The sequence below is a fragment of the Macaca fascicularis genome, chromosome 13 (genome assembly GCF_037993035.2).
Source record: "Macaca fascicularis isolate 582-1 chromosome 13, T2T-MFA8v1.1".
NCBI classification, from domain to species: Eukaryota; Metazoa; Chordata; class Mammalia; order Primates; family Cercopithecidae; genus Macaca; species Macaca fascicularis.
Genome location: NC_088387.1, coordinates 60097306 through 60112390, shown reverse-complemented (window position 1 = coordinate 60112390; position 15085 = coordinate 60097306).

Below are 15085 nucleotides of genomic sequence, written 5' to 3'. Positions count from 1 at the left end.
TGAGCCTTGCTTTGATGGAAAGAATGCAGTAGGAGCAGCACTGTGGACCTCATGAAGCTTCACAGCTTCCACTTTTGTCACTTTGGAACACTGCCCAAGACTGCCATGTGAAGAATCCCAGTCTAGCCTGATGGAGAGGAGAGGGCATTTGGACTACATGAGCCAACCCATCTGAGGCCTTTGAAATCAGCCAGCTGACAGCTAGCATCCACTATCTACCATTGGAGGGCATCTTAAACCTTCCAGCCCCAGTCAAGCCACCATATTATTGTAGCCACTGTGTGAGCCCAGGCAAGACCAGCAGAAAATTTGTCGCCCAGTTGAGTCCAGCCCAAATTGTTGACCCACAGAATCATGAGCAAAAATAATGGCCGTTGTAAGCCACTGCATTTTGGGGGTGGTTTATTATGCAGCAGAAACTAAATTACAGAGGAAGTTATCCCAGGAAGCACAAGTGAGGAAATAAAAGAAGTAAGACAGAGAAGGGAGGAGAGTTAATAAGGGGTGCTATAAGGAGCAGGTTATTACTGTGGGCAATTGAAGCTAAATCCTGCTGGATACCCTGTAAGGAGTCCTGTAGAAGGTATCTCAGAACAGTCTCGCCACAGAAAGAGAAGCCAGGTTACTCACCAATTAATTCCTTACCCTATGCCTCACTGGCCAGTGGTTCCCCGGGGGATTTAGGTCCCCAGTACTTCCTTTTTTTTTTTTTTTTGAGATGGAGTCTCACTCTTGTTGCCCAGGCTGGAGTGCAATGGTGCGATCTCGGCTCATGGCAACCTCCGCCTTCCAGGTTCAAGCAATTCTCCTGCCTCAGCCTCCTGAGTAGCTGGGATTACAGGCATGCATCATCATGCCCGGCTAATTTTTGTATTTTTAGTAGAGAGGGGGTTTCTCCATGTTGGCCAGGCTTGTCTCAAACTCCTGACCTCAGATGATCCACCCACCTCGGCCTCCCAAAGTGCTGGGATTACAGGCATGAGCCACTGCGCCTGGCCTGGTCCCCAGCACTTGTGATCTGCTGTGCAGCCAAGCTGAATAAGGTCGCTGGCAATGGAGAGATCTTGCAGGCAGGGAAGTAGAGGAACAAAGGTGAACTTGAGGTAGAAGCCATCAGCATATACGGGAACTGTCCACCCTGGCCGCAAGCAAACTCAGAGGTAGGCCAGGAGGATGCAGGACAGGACATCACAGCATCTACTAACTCCCGAAACCCATTTCTTCCCAAATCTTCCCCAATTCATTAAGTGGCAACACCATCCTCCAATTGCTTCCCACAGAAACTTCATCCTTGGATGCATTAATTTCTTCCGCACTTCACATTCAAATCCTTTTAGTGTTACCTTTGAAATATATCCAGAATCCAAATATTTCTACCTCCTCCACTACAACTCTGGTGCAAGCAACCAGCACCTCTCACTTGGATTATTGGCTTGTTGCAACCACCTATTTATTATTTTTTTATGAGATCGAGTCTTGGTCTGTCCACCCAGACTGGAGTGCAGTGATGAGATCGTGGCTGACCGTAGCCTTGACTTTCTAGGCTCAAGCAATCCTCCCACCTCAGCTTCCCAAGCAGCTGGGACTACAGGTATGCGTCACCACACCTGGCTAATTATTTATTTATTTATTTTCTTTTAGATGGAGTCTCACTCTGTCGCCCAGGCTGGTGCCGCAGTGGCACGATCTCAGCTCACTGCAACCTCTGTCTCCCAGGTTCAAGCGATTGTCCTGACTCAGCCTCCAGGGTAGATGAGATTACAGGTGAGCTCCACCACACCCGGCTAATTTTCATATTTTTAGTAGAGACTGGTTTCACCATGTTGGCCAGGTTGCTCTCGAACCCCTGACCTCAAGTGATCTGCCCACCTCGGCCTCCCAAAATTCTGGCATTACAGGTGTGAACCACCACGCCTGGCCTAAATTTATTTTTTGTAGAAGTGTGGTCTCATTACGTTGCCTAGCCTGGTCTTGAACTCATGGGCTCAAGCACTCCTCCTGCCTCAGCCTCCCAAAGTGCTGGGATTACAGGCGTGAACCACTGTGCCTGGCCCAGAGTGACCATTTAAAACCCAAGTCCCTCCTCAGTTTTCACCCCTCCCAAAGTTCCCTATCTCACTCAGAATAAAATGCAAAATCTTTACTGTGTCCTAGAAGGCCCCACTGAATCTGCTATTTTTCTGACTTCACATTTTGCAACTCTCTTCACATCTCACTGCTGTGGCCTCATGGGTTTCCCCGTAATTCAAAACCCCAGGCCCAGGGTACTTGCTGTTCCTCTATCTAAGATGCCTCCCCCAGTTATCCACAGACATACAGCCCTAACTTCCTTCTGGCCTTTACTCAAATGTCGCTTATTGGAGAGGCCTTCCTGACTCTAACTAGGCAAACTCTCCCCAAGTTACTCTTCACCCCTTCACCTTGCTTTATTTTTTTTTTATTAATCAACTGACATTATTTTTATACTGCTTATGTCCAATCCTCCCCCAACTGGCATGTAAATTTTATGAGACTAGGGACTCTCTTTTTTGTTTGGTGATGTATTCTCAGTACCTAGATTAAGTTTTTGTTAATTAATGAATTAGCATGTATTATGGGACAGTCTGATGATTTTATATGGATTATTTATAAGTTAGCTCTCTGGTTGAAATAAAATAATTAAAAGCCTCCAATAAAACATTCCATACTTTAGTCCGGGCATGGTGGCTCATGCCTGTAATCCCAGCACTTTGGGAGGCCAAGGCAGGTGGATCACCTGAGGTCAGGAGTTCGAGACCAGCCTGGCCAATATGGTGAAATACCGTCTGTACTAAAAATACAAAAATTAGCCGGGCATCGCCTGTAATCCTAGCTACTCGGGAGGCTGAGGCAGGAAAATCACTTGAACCTGGGAGGCAGAGTTTGCAGTCAGCCGAGATCGCACCATTATTTTCTACCCTGGGCAAAAAAAGTGAGACTCTTAAAAACCAAAACAACAATAAAAACAACAAACATTCCATCCTTTAAAGAATACTGGCTGGGTGCGGTGGCTCACGCTTGTAATCTCAGCACTTTGGGAGGCCGAGGCGGGTGGATCGCGAGGTCAGGAGATTGAGACCATCCTGGCTAACACAGTGAAACCCCATTTCTACTAAAAATACAAAAAAATTAGTCAGGTGTGGTGGCGGTGCCTATAGCCCTAGTTACTTGGGGGACTGAGGCAGGAGAATGGCATGAACCTGGGAGGCGGAGCTTGCAGTGAGCTGAGATCATACCACTGTGCTCCAGCCTGGGCGACAGAGCAAGACTCCATCTAAGAAAAGAAAAACAAAAGAAACCAGAATGCTTAAGTGTAAATTTGGTAGTGAATAGTCTTGTGTTATGTTCTTATGAAGATTAAAGTAACAATACCAGAAAAAAAGAGAAAAAAGATATTCTAGGCAGTGGCTCATGCCTGTAATCCCAGCGTTTTGGGAGGCTGAGGATCACTTGAGCCCAGGAGTTAAAGACCAGCCTGGGCAACTAGAGAGACCTCATCTCTACAAGTAATTTAAAAAATTAGCCAGATGTGGCCAGGCATGCTGGCTCACATCTGTAATCCCAGCACTTTGGAAGGCCGAGGCGGGTAGATCACAAGGTCAGGAGTTCAAGACCAGCCTGGTCAATATGGTGACACCTGGTCTCTCCTAAAAAAAAAAATACAATAATTAGCCAGGCATGGTGATGCACGCCTGTAGTAACAGCTACTCAGGAGGCTGAAGCAGAAGAATTGCTTGAACTCGGGAGGTAGAGGTTGCAGTGAGCTGAGATCATGCCATTGCACTCCAGCCTAGGCGACACAGCAAGACTCCACCTAAAAAAAAAAACAACAAAAAACAGTAAGCCAGATGTGGTGGCACGCACCTGTGGTCCCAGCTATTTGGGAGGCAGAGGTGGAAGGATAACTTGAGCCCAGGAAGGTGAGGCTGCAGTCAGCTGCAGTTGTGCCACTGCATTCCAGCCTGGGTGACAGAGCAAGACCCTGTCTCAAAAAAAAGAAAAAAGAAAGAAAAAAGTCACTCTGATAGCTATATTGTTGAGGTGTTTGCTGAAACATAGTGTGCTTGATTATTATGGATTTATGTATTAGTCATTCACTCAAAAACATGGATTAAGCCCATCCTACATACTGGACTCCGGGCCAGTCCTGGGGATAGAAAGTGGAAAGATAAAATCTGGCCTTCAGGGATACAACCTTACAACAATTATGACCCAACCCTGAGGAGTTCTGACTTAGCAGTGTGTGTAAAGTGCCAGGCAGTCAGGGCTGCCACTCTCAGAGTGAGGTTAGAGATGCCAGAAAGATGCAGCCTGGAGGCAGCAATGGGAAGGAAAATGCAGAAGCCCCTCAGATTCAGTCAGGGGGCAAAGGGGAGCACCACTGAGACAAGGGGCATGAGGTTTGTGGGTGGCTGGAGTGTCACCTACCAGTGAGAAAATTATTGCCTCAGAAATGGATTGGAATTCTGTACGTAAATTCTGTTCGTCCAGAACTTATCCCCATTTTATCTGAGTTCCTAGGTTCCTGACAGTTTGCTCTTTGAACTTTTTTGCTTCTTATTAGTTTTGTTAGATCTTTTAACTGCTTTCTGCCCACTCCTGAACTACAGAATGCCTTGATCAAAGATATTGTCATATCATTGAAATGCTTGCTGTAACATGAGTTGAAATGCAGTAGTTGTAATACTGTTATACAGTTATGCTCAGACAACTGTTAGCACAATCGTAATCCGTATCTCTGCTTCTCTTCCTTTCCTCTGCTTGAGAGGAGCTTGAGACAAGCCAGGTCAATGTGACGAAACTCCGTCTCTACAAAAAATACAAAAATTAGCCAGGCTTGATGATGTGCACCTGTAATCCCAGCTACTTGGGAGGTTGAGGTGAGAGGATTGCTTGAGTCTAGGAGGTCAAGGCTGCAGTGAGCCATGATTGCACCACTGCACTCTAGCCTGGGCAGCAGGGCAAGACAGGAGGAAATAAATGCATGTTTGTTCAAAATGCCATAGCTCCTCCTACAACTTGTTGAATGTGTATACTTGGCCAACTTCAGTATAAATCCCTTGCCAAGCTCTTCTCTTTCAAAGAGTTTGCTTTCAGTTTTTCAGCCGGAGGCTGAATCCCCTTCTTAAGAAATAAATTTCTCCTTTCCAGGGCTGCCACTCTCAGAGTGAGGTTAGAGATGCTGGAATTTCTCATGATTTTTCGGTTGACAGTCTCTATCAGTCTGAAGAGTGAGTGATCAGCTCCGTTTGTCCAAATCAGTCACTATCTGTGGGTGTGAAGCTATTCCTTGATGCCTAGGGGTCCACAAAGAAGGAGTTGTTCCCATCAAATGACCAGGGGCAGCCCTGGGTCAATTCTTTTATAAAGACCTTAAGTCCCCACAGCTTCCATACAATCAAGATTTTTCCTCCTCTAGGGATACTCATGGGATTAACAAATTACAGCTTTAAATTACTGTCCTCTAGTAAGTCACACCATTATCTGGGAGGACCTTTCTCGGAGAGATTCCATATAAGTACAAAGTTAGGTAGAAAATCTTTGTCCAAATGCCATGCCAGCATGCTGTATGATGGCGTGCTTGGAGAGCAGGAAAGAACCTGTTTGTTGAATCAGCCTCAAGGGAGGGGACAACTTATGACTAATGTCCTGACGGCCAATTGTATCGCCCCAGGAAAGCACGTACAAAGGGCCAGAAGCCTCTCCAACCTGAGCAAAATGTTTGCTGTTTACTGGCAAAATCCTCCGTGTCCACCCTGAAAGATGTGTCTCTTTTTTTTTTTTTTTTTTTTTTGAGATGAAGTCTCGTTCTGTCACCCAGGCTGGAGTGCAGTGGCGCGGTCTCAGCTCACTGCAACCTTCGCCTCCCGGGTTAAAGCAATTCTCCTGCCTCAGCTTCCCAAGTAACTGGGATTACAGGCATGCCCTACCATGCCCAGATGGTTTTTATGTTTTTAGTAGAGACCGGATTTCACCAGGTTGGCCAGGCTGGTCTTGAATTCCTGACCTCAAGTGATCCGCCCACCTCAGCCTCCCAAAATACTGGGATTACAGGTGTGAGTCACCACACCCGGCCTCTCCCTATGTTTTGTCCCTCCTCCACTGTACCTCCTTTTACCCAAAGCAAACCAGTCCTCCCAACAAAAATAATTGAAAGCCTATCCCCTTTTTTCTGTGTCTTGCAAATTTTTCATCCTTAGGCTTCTGTGGAAAATCAACATCTTTTCTTGAGCCCTAAACCAGTTGCTGCTGGCTCTGCAGAGAGGCCTCCTAAGCTCAAGTCTTGCTTGCTTCCCCCACAACCTCTACCCCTTGAGAGGAGGTAAGCGTGGATCTTTGGGTGGCAATGAGACCTCCACTGACGTTGGCTTTCTCCCATAGCATAAACTTGAACACACCTCCACCCTGAGGATGCATTTCTTCTGAAACCCCACATTTGAGCTACGCATAGAAGTCTTACTCCTGTGAACACACTGTTTTCACTTTATTTATTACCTTACATTCACCCTCCCACTGCCTGGGTCACATTAGCACTCTGACCTTGACTGACAGCGGAGGCATCCCTTCATCCCTTGCCCAAATCTACAAGTATCATCTCGACACTGGGGCAATGGTGGGTTGGGGAGTTCGGGTTTATTCTCTCTCCATCCTGGCTTCCTGTAAACTGACGGTTTTTTTTTTTTTTTTTAATTGAGACAGGGTCTCACTCTGTCACCTAGGCTGGAATGTGGTGGTGCAATCTCTGCTCACTGCAGCCTCGACCTCCTGGGCTCAAGCAATCCTCTGCCTCAGTCTCTTGAGTAGCTGGGAACACAGACACACACCACTAGGTGTGGCTAATTTTTGTATTTTTTGTAGAGATTGCGGGGGGAGGGTCTCGCTATGTTGCCCAGGCTGGTCTCGAGCTCCTGGACATGATCCTCCCACCTCGGCCTCCTGAAGTGCTAGGATTACAGGTGTGAGCCACAGCGCCAGCCTGTGTGTACTTTAACTTGAAGCAAATGGCCCTTCATTCTTTGCCCTACTTGCCTCAGCAATCACAGTCCTATAGTCACTCTTCATTCTAGCCACACTGGCTGCATCGGCCAGAGAGGAAGCAGGGAAAGCAGCCGGGAGTCAGTCGCAGGGGCCCCAAGCAGGCATTTTCCAAGTGGGGTCACACACCCAGGGCGGGAGGGGAGCAACATGACCCATTTGCTGCAGAAAGAAACTGCAATTCAAAACTGAAATAGGTAGAACATTTATACTAACTTTGTCTAAAAAGGAAATAACACTTTACCAAGATTTAATATGTGGATTGTCACTGGCTGCTCACATGATCTGGTCTGCAGACGGCCGAGTGCCACGCGGGGACAGGGCCCTTCGCTTTCATTTGCATGGAACTTGGCCATGCCCCTCACGTTGTGTGTGCCCTGTGAGTCACTTCACAGATCATATTAGCAGCTTTCCAAAACCAATCCTCACAAAACAGACAAGCAGCTTTAAAAGAAAATCCTGCAGAGAAACCTCAGACTGAAGATAATACTATTAACACAGCACAAGGAAACAAGAAAATGCAAGAATGCTTCTCTGTACCTGGTACAAGCTCTTAATCAGTTACATTAGGAGGAAAAATAATGGTGATCTAACCAATTCTTACTTTGGACTAAGCCAACAAATTCAAAATTATCAAGAAGATTATTGAAATAAGAATTTAAATTCAATATAATTAATAACACACTCACCATATGTGAATACTGGATCCTGAGCATGGAGCCTGGTGGGGTCTCTTTTTCGTGTGACAGACATTCAAGCCCAGCATTGAGATACACTCAGCTTAGGACAAATCCTTGAAGTTGCTTCATCACCAAGTGTTAAACCAACATTTTCAAAAACAAAGAAACATAGGCCAGGTGCAGGGGCTCATGCCTGTAATCCCAACACTTTGGGAGGCTGAGGCAGGAGGATGGCTTGAGTTCAGGAGTCCAAGACCAGCCTGGGCAACATGTGAGACCCTATCTCTACAAAAATGATTAAAAATTAGCCAGGTGCGGTGGCTTGTAAGAGTGGTCCCAGCTACTCAGCAGGCTGAGGTGGGAGGATCACTTGAACCCAGAGGTTGAGACTGCAGTGATTCTACCACTGTATTCTAGCCTGGGTGACAAAGCAAGACCCTGTCTGGAACAAGCAACAAAACCAAAACCAAACCAAAACAGGAAGCATGTATGTTTCCCAGACCTAGAAACAATGACATCTAGTAACAATGAGTATCCCTAACATTCAGATCCTAATTTTTATTTTTATTTTATTTTTTTTGAGTTGGAGTCTCTATCACCCAGGCTGGAGTGCAGTGGTGCAATCTCGGCTCACTGCCTCCACCTCCCGGGTTCAAGCGATTTTCCTGCCTCAGCCTCCCGAGTAGCTGGGATTACAGGCGCCCATCACCACGCCCGGCTAATTTTTGTGTTTTCAGTAGAGATGGGGTCTCACAATGTTGGTCAGGCTGGTCTCAAACTCCTGGCCTCATGTGATCCACCCGCCTCGGCCTCCCAAAGTGCTGGGATTACAGGCATGAGCCACCATCCCCGGCTGGATCCTAATTTCTGAACACCATTTTCCATTAAAAGGCTTCAGGGTCTGTCAAATAAATGGCTGATGCCAGGGCTGGGGCAGAGAAAGTACAAGATGATCCTTGGATTTCTTCTTGTTCCAGAAAGTAAGAAAGTGCACAAAGACTGATGGAAAGATGTAAATAAAACACACAAACCAGCTCGTAGGAGCTCCCACTGGCCAAATTTAGGACAATTTGAGCATAATTATAAAATTTTAATGATGGTAACACATTATAACACATTGAATAAATGAAGAATTTGTGCATCATGGTGATACCTCACATAATAGAGACTGGGAAGCTCTTCTTTACAGAGACTATCAGCTAATATAGAACGCATAATAGAATTAGAAAACAACCATTTTGCAACCCCCAGCATAACAACTTATTCAGGTGAAGACCATCAAGGAATACTAAAACCGTTAGGTAAAATGTGTTGGGGAACAGGATGTTCACACCGTGTCAAGTATCCCCCCGACACTACCAGGTTACTTAAGCCATCAAGGGATACAGGTGCCTTTACAATGGAGAGAACTGATGGATGGATAACCCTTTAACCAAGTGATCAAATTTAGTATCAATAATAATGCGACAAAGTGACATTCTGTGCCTCCCCACTTAATGTCATACAAAGTACACAAATTAGCTAGGTAGTATTCCTGCCCACAATGTTTAACCAGAATCCAATCAAAGCAAACAATTAGACAAATCTAAATTATATGCCAGGCTACAGATGACTGGCCTGGACTCTTACAAAGTAACAGTGAAATGAAGGACAAAAAAGGCAGAGAGCTATTTAGACAAAAAGAGACTAAAGAGCTGTCAAAACTAAATGCACCCAGCAATCTGGGAAGCTGAGGTGGGTGGATCACTGGATTCCTGGAGTTCAAGACCAGCCTGGGCAACATGGCAAAACCCTGTCTCTACAAAAAGTACAAAAATTAGCCGGGCATGGTGGTGGCACATGCCTGTAGTCCCAGCTACTCAGGAGGCTCCACCACCTGAACCCAGGAGGTGGAGGTTACAGTGAGCCACAATCCCGCTGCTGCACTCCAGCCTAGGTGACAGAGTGAGACTCTATCTCAAAACAAAACAAAAAAAAAACCAAAATCTTGTTCAAATCTGATAGAAAGAGAAGTCCTGAAAATGTGGTGATGAGCAAAGAATAACAAAAAACAACTAATTGTACATTAATGTCATTGACATTATCTTCAGTGGACTGTTCTATATTAGTGAACATTTTTTTAAATGCACTGACTTTGTCAGGCTTCCTCCTGTCCTATTTTGATTCCTCTTTTTGTTCCCCATGAAGTATTGCAGTTCCTCGACCACACACTCTCTTGGCATGGTTTTCAGGAACATAAATTTTAGGGTTAGCAAAAGGATGCTGTGGGTTTTTTTTCATCTATCTGAGCTTTATTATAATGCAACAGGGTAACTTATTTTCATAATGAAGTATACCATCTTTTTATTAAGCATTCAAGATGAACGAATATCGTTATTTGTTTGAGAAAGGCTCCTTTATGATTTTTTTCTATTATACAATGTTAATGTCTTGTTTTGCATTTTTTCCTCATAGAGGATATTTTTTGTCTTGGAAGAAGTGAGCCTTCTTCTAAGAGAAGTAAATGATGAACCTCACTGTACATCACAGACACATGTAGCTGGTGGAAATTCAGAAATGTTACTTCATACAGTATATTTAATGATGGGTTGGGTGTATCTCTTGAATTAGGAACTGTGTTCTGCTGCATTTAATAGAAACCCACTTTCTGCCCATGGCTGCCACCAGGAAGCATGGTTAAAATTTCTCTTCCCACTGCTGTCATGTCTAAGTCAGTATCCTAAAGAGCCGAGCAGCTGTGGCAGCTCTTCACTGGAGGGCTGAGCTTTGAAACGACTGATGAGAGGCTGAGGAGCTATTCTGAGCAATGGGGAATGCTCACAGGTTGTGGTCATGAGAGATCCCAACACCAAGCACTCCAGGGGCTTTGGGTTTGTCACCTATGACACTGTGGAGCAGGTGGATGCAGTCGTGAATACAAGGCCACACAAGGTGGATGGGAGAGCTGTGGAACCAAAGAGGGATGTCTCAAGAGAATGTTCTCATAGACCAGGTGCCACTCGGCTGTTAAGAAGTTATTTGTTGGTGGCATTAAGGAAGACACTGAAAAACATCACCTTAAAGACAGTAGGATAAATGTAACACTGCTAGATAACTGGTATTAAGGGGTTATTCTTTTTTGTATTATTCTTTTTTGTATGTGTGATGATGGTATTGGAGCTGTGTAACAAGGCAAAGTTTTTATCATTTAAAGATCTATACTGAAATATTTATACATGAAATATGTCTGTGATTTGCTTCGAAACAACTAGGGGCCAGAGAGTGGGAATATAGAAGAAATAAACTTAATTGTGAGTTGATAATTCTTGACATTAGGTGATGGGCACATCTAGAAGATATGACTAGAAAATACCTTCCTACAAAGCTAAAGCCTCGTTTATATTTTTCTTTAACATATGCAAGTGTTGAAAAGGAAGAAACAAAAAAATGAAGTCTCTCTTCCATCACCTCTTAGAGGCTAACTCTATTAACGTTTTTATTTTCTGGTATATCTTTTCAGACTTAGATATAAGCATGCATTTTATGCTGTGACTTTCTTTCTTTTTTTTTTTTTTTAGACAGAGTCTTGCTCTGTCACCCAGGCTGGAGTGCAGTGACACAATCTTGGCTCACTGCAACCCTGGCCTCCCGGGTTCAAGCGATTCTCCTGCCTCAGCCTCCAGAGTAGCTGGGACTACAGGCGCCCGCCACCATGCCTGGCTAATTTTTGAACCTTTAGTAGAGATGGGGTTTTACCATATTGGCCAGGCTAGTCTTGAACTCCTGACCTTGTGATCTGCCTGCCTTGGTCTCCCAAAGTGCTGGGATTACAGGCGTGAGCCACCGCACCCGGCTATGCCTTGACTTTTAATAGTTATATACCAATTATTTTCCTTCTCAATTTTTTATCTCCTTCTCTTATTGAGATTTATAATTTGCCAAGGACCACAGTCTTAGTTGTTACACAAATGAAAAAATAAAGTAGACATCTAAATGTTAGTATATCTGCTTTCTTAACTAGAAAATTTTTCAAGCCATAGTTTTATTTTTCATTTACTCCATCTATATTAGTTGTAAAATAGAATCTGAATATCTTTTTTTCTTTTTTTCTGAGACAGGATCTCACTCTGTTGCCCAGGCTGGTCTTGAACTCCTGGACTCGAGTGATTTTCCCACCTCAGCCTTCCAAAGTGCTGAGATTACAGGTGTAGGCCACTGCATCTGGCCAGAATATTGGATTTTTTTTTTTTTTTTTTTTAAGACAGAGTCTTGCTCTGTTACCCGGGCTGGAGTGCAGTGGCATGATCTCAGCTCACTGCAACTTCTGCCTCTCAGGTTCAAGGGATTCTCCTGCCTCAGCCTCCTGGGTAGCTGGGATTACAGGTGCCCACGACCATACCTGGCTAATTTTTGTATTTTTTGTAAAGACAGGGTTTCACCATGTTGGTCAGGCTGGTCTCAAACTCCCAACCTCAAGTAATCCGCCTGCCTCAACTTCCCAAAGTGCTGGGATTACAGGTGTGAGCCACTGTGCCTGGCAGAATATTGTAATTTTTAAGTAAAAATTAAAAAACACACTATATACTGTGACCCTGATTATTATGTCCTCCCTTAAAAACAAAGTTGCTATAACATAAAAGTTATTCCTGGCCAGGCACCGTGGCTCATGCCTGTAATCCTAACACTTTGAGAAGCCAAGGCAGGAGGATCACTTGAGCCCAGGAGTTTGAGACCAGCCTGGGCAACATAGCGAGACACTGTCTCTAAGCTAAATTAAAATTAAAATTAAAAATTAAAAAAGTTATTCCTATAACTTTTCTAACAATACAGGTAAGTTAGCCAGCCACAGGCCACATCAGGACTACATATAAGTGACAAGAAATGAGACTGCCTAACGCATTTAGGACAAAGTAATAACTTTGACACTATAATATTACAGTCTAAATCTTGTCAAATTGACAAAAACTTCATTTCACAATAACTTGCTCCCTTCTAAACAACCACTAAAACACACATATACACATGTGATAGTTGGTTGAGAAGGGCATACATTTTTCTTTGAAGCAGAAGTAATTTTTTTTTTTTTTTGGAGACTTAGTCTCCCTCTGTCGCCCAGGCTAGAGTACAGTGGCACGCTCTCGGCTCACTGCAAGCTCTGCCTCCCAGGTTCACGCCATTCTCCTGTCTCAGCCTCCCGAGTAGCTGGGACTACAGGCACCCGCCACCACGCCCGGCTAATTTTTTGTATTTTTAGTAGAGACGGGGTTTCACCATGTTAGACAGGATGGTCTTGGTCTCCTGACCTTGTGATCCGCCCCCCTCGGCCTCTTAAAGTGCTGGGATTACAGGCTTGAGCCACCGTGCCCGGTCGGTAATTTTTATAAAGTTATTATTTATTTTTTTTGAGACAGAGTTTTCACTCTTATTGCCCAGGCTGTAGTGCAGTAGCACAATCTCGGCTCACTGCAACCTCCGCCTCCCAGGTTCAAGCGATTCTCCTGCCTCAGCCTCCCAAGTGGCTGGGATTATAGGCACATGCCACCACACGTGGCTAATTTTTTTGTATTTTTAGTAGAGACGGGGTTTTACCATGTTGGCCAGGCTGGTCTTAAACTCCTGATCTCAGGTGATCCGCCTGCCTCAACCTCCCAAAGTGCTGGGATTACAGGGATGAGCTGCCACACCCGGCCTGAAGTTAATGACTTTTTATTGCCTAGGTCCAAATGTTGAAATCTTTGCTATTCTCAAGTGACTAGAATTAACTTGAGAAATACTGTGTAAGAGAAAAATACCAGATACCCTTAAAGGCTCATTTGTTTTATTGTGTAGACTAACTCAACAGAGTAAAAGAATAATTGGTGGCTGGTTATGGTGGCTCACGCCTGTAATCCCAGCACTTTGGGAGGCCGAGGCAGGTGGATCACGAGGTCAGGAGTTCAAGACCAGCCTGGCCAAGATGGTGAAACCCCGTCTCTACTAAAAATACAAAAATTAGCCAGGCGTGGTGGCAGGCACCTGTAATCCCAGCTACTTGGGAGGTGGAGCAGGAGAATCGCTTGAACCTGGGCAGCAGGGGTTGCAGTGAGCCGAGATCACGCCACTGCACTCCAGACTGGGCAACAGAGTGAGAGACTCTGTCTCAAAAAAAAAAAAAAGTGAAATTGTCCATCATATATATATTTTATTTTTGAGTCAGGGTCTCACTTTGTTACCTAGGTTGGAGTGGCGTGATCAGGGCTCACTGCAGCCTCAACCACCTGGGCTCAACCAATCCTCCCACCTTAGCTTCCTGAGTATCTGGGACTACTCGGTACATGACACCCTGCCGGGCTAACTTTTGTATTTTTTGTAGAGACAGGGTTTCACCATGTTGCCCAGGCTGATCTTGAACTCCTGACCTCAAGTGAGCCACCTTCCTCTGCCTTCGAAAGTGCTGGGATTACAGGCATGAGCCACCGCATCCAGCCTTCCATCATATATATAGATACATATATACATGTGTTTGTGTATGTCTAAAATAACTTAATTCTCCAACAAGTCCGCAGGCCATTTCTTCTGCAGAAATAAATATGAAGTCATAGGGTATCCAGTAATATTACGAAAGAAAAAAAGAGCATGACCTTTTTCTTGATGTTAGGTTAATCCTGTATAAAGTAAAATCCCATAAGCAAAAGGAATTCTGGAGCCAATTCAGATGATACAAATGTAAAAAATTTTCAGTTACCTAACACCTGAAAACATGTTTGATTTAACCAATTGACTTCTGACCATCACTGTGTAATGTGACCTGCTAAAGTAATCTTTCAGCCGTCAATTTGACGGCTTTCTTAAGAAAACAGTGATATGCATAGAATGATTTGAAGCTGTCAGTGTCTCTCTCTCTCTTTTTAACTTTGGTTCTGTGTTTACCAGATCATGTCTAACAAAGTGCTTCAAAAGTTATTTCTAACAAAATAATATTTAAATCACAGTGTATCTCATTTAAGTACAAGTATTTTAAGTTAATAGTTTCCTCAGGAATATTCTGTCTTCTGACACCATCATTTGTATATCACAGTTTGCAAAGACCTTTCCATACATGATTTCATCCAGTCCTTCCCACGGCCACTCAAGATAGGTACTATTCCTATTTTTTTAAAGGTAAGAAAACGAGATTGGTCCTGAAGCCAAGTGTTTCATGACCAAAGCCCATATTCTCCCCATGAAATTGAGAAGGGACAGGCATGAATCCTTGAAAGCAAGTAATGTTTTAAGCACTATTACAATTTGCAGATTGTGTTTCACAGGTTCCCAATGAGCTAGGAGGGAAATGTTTTTAATCCCATGTGTACTCATTCTGAAGTAGCTGTAAGTGTATAAAAACCATATTCATC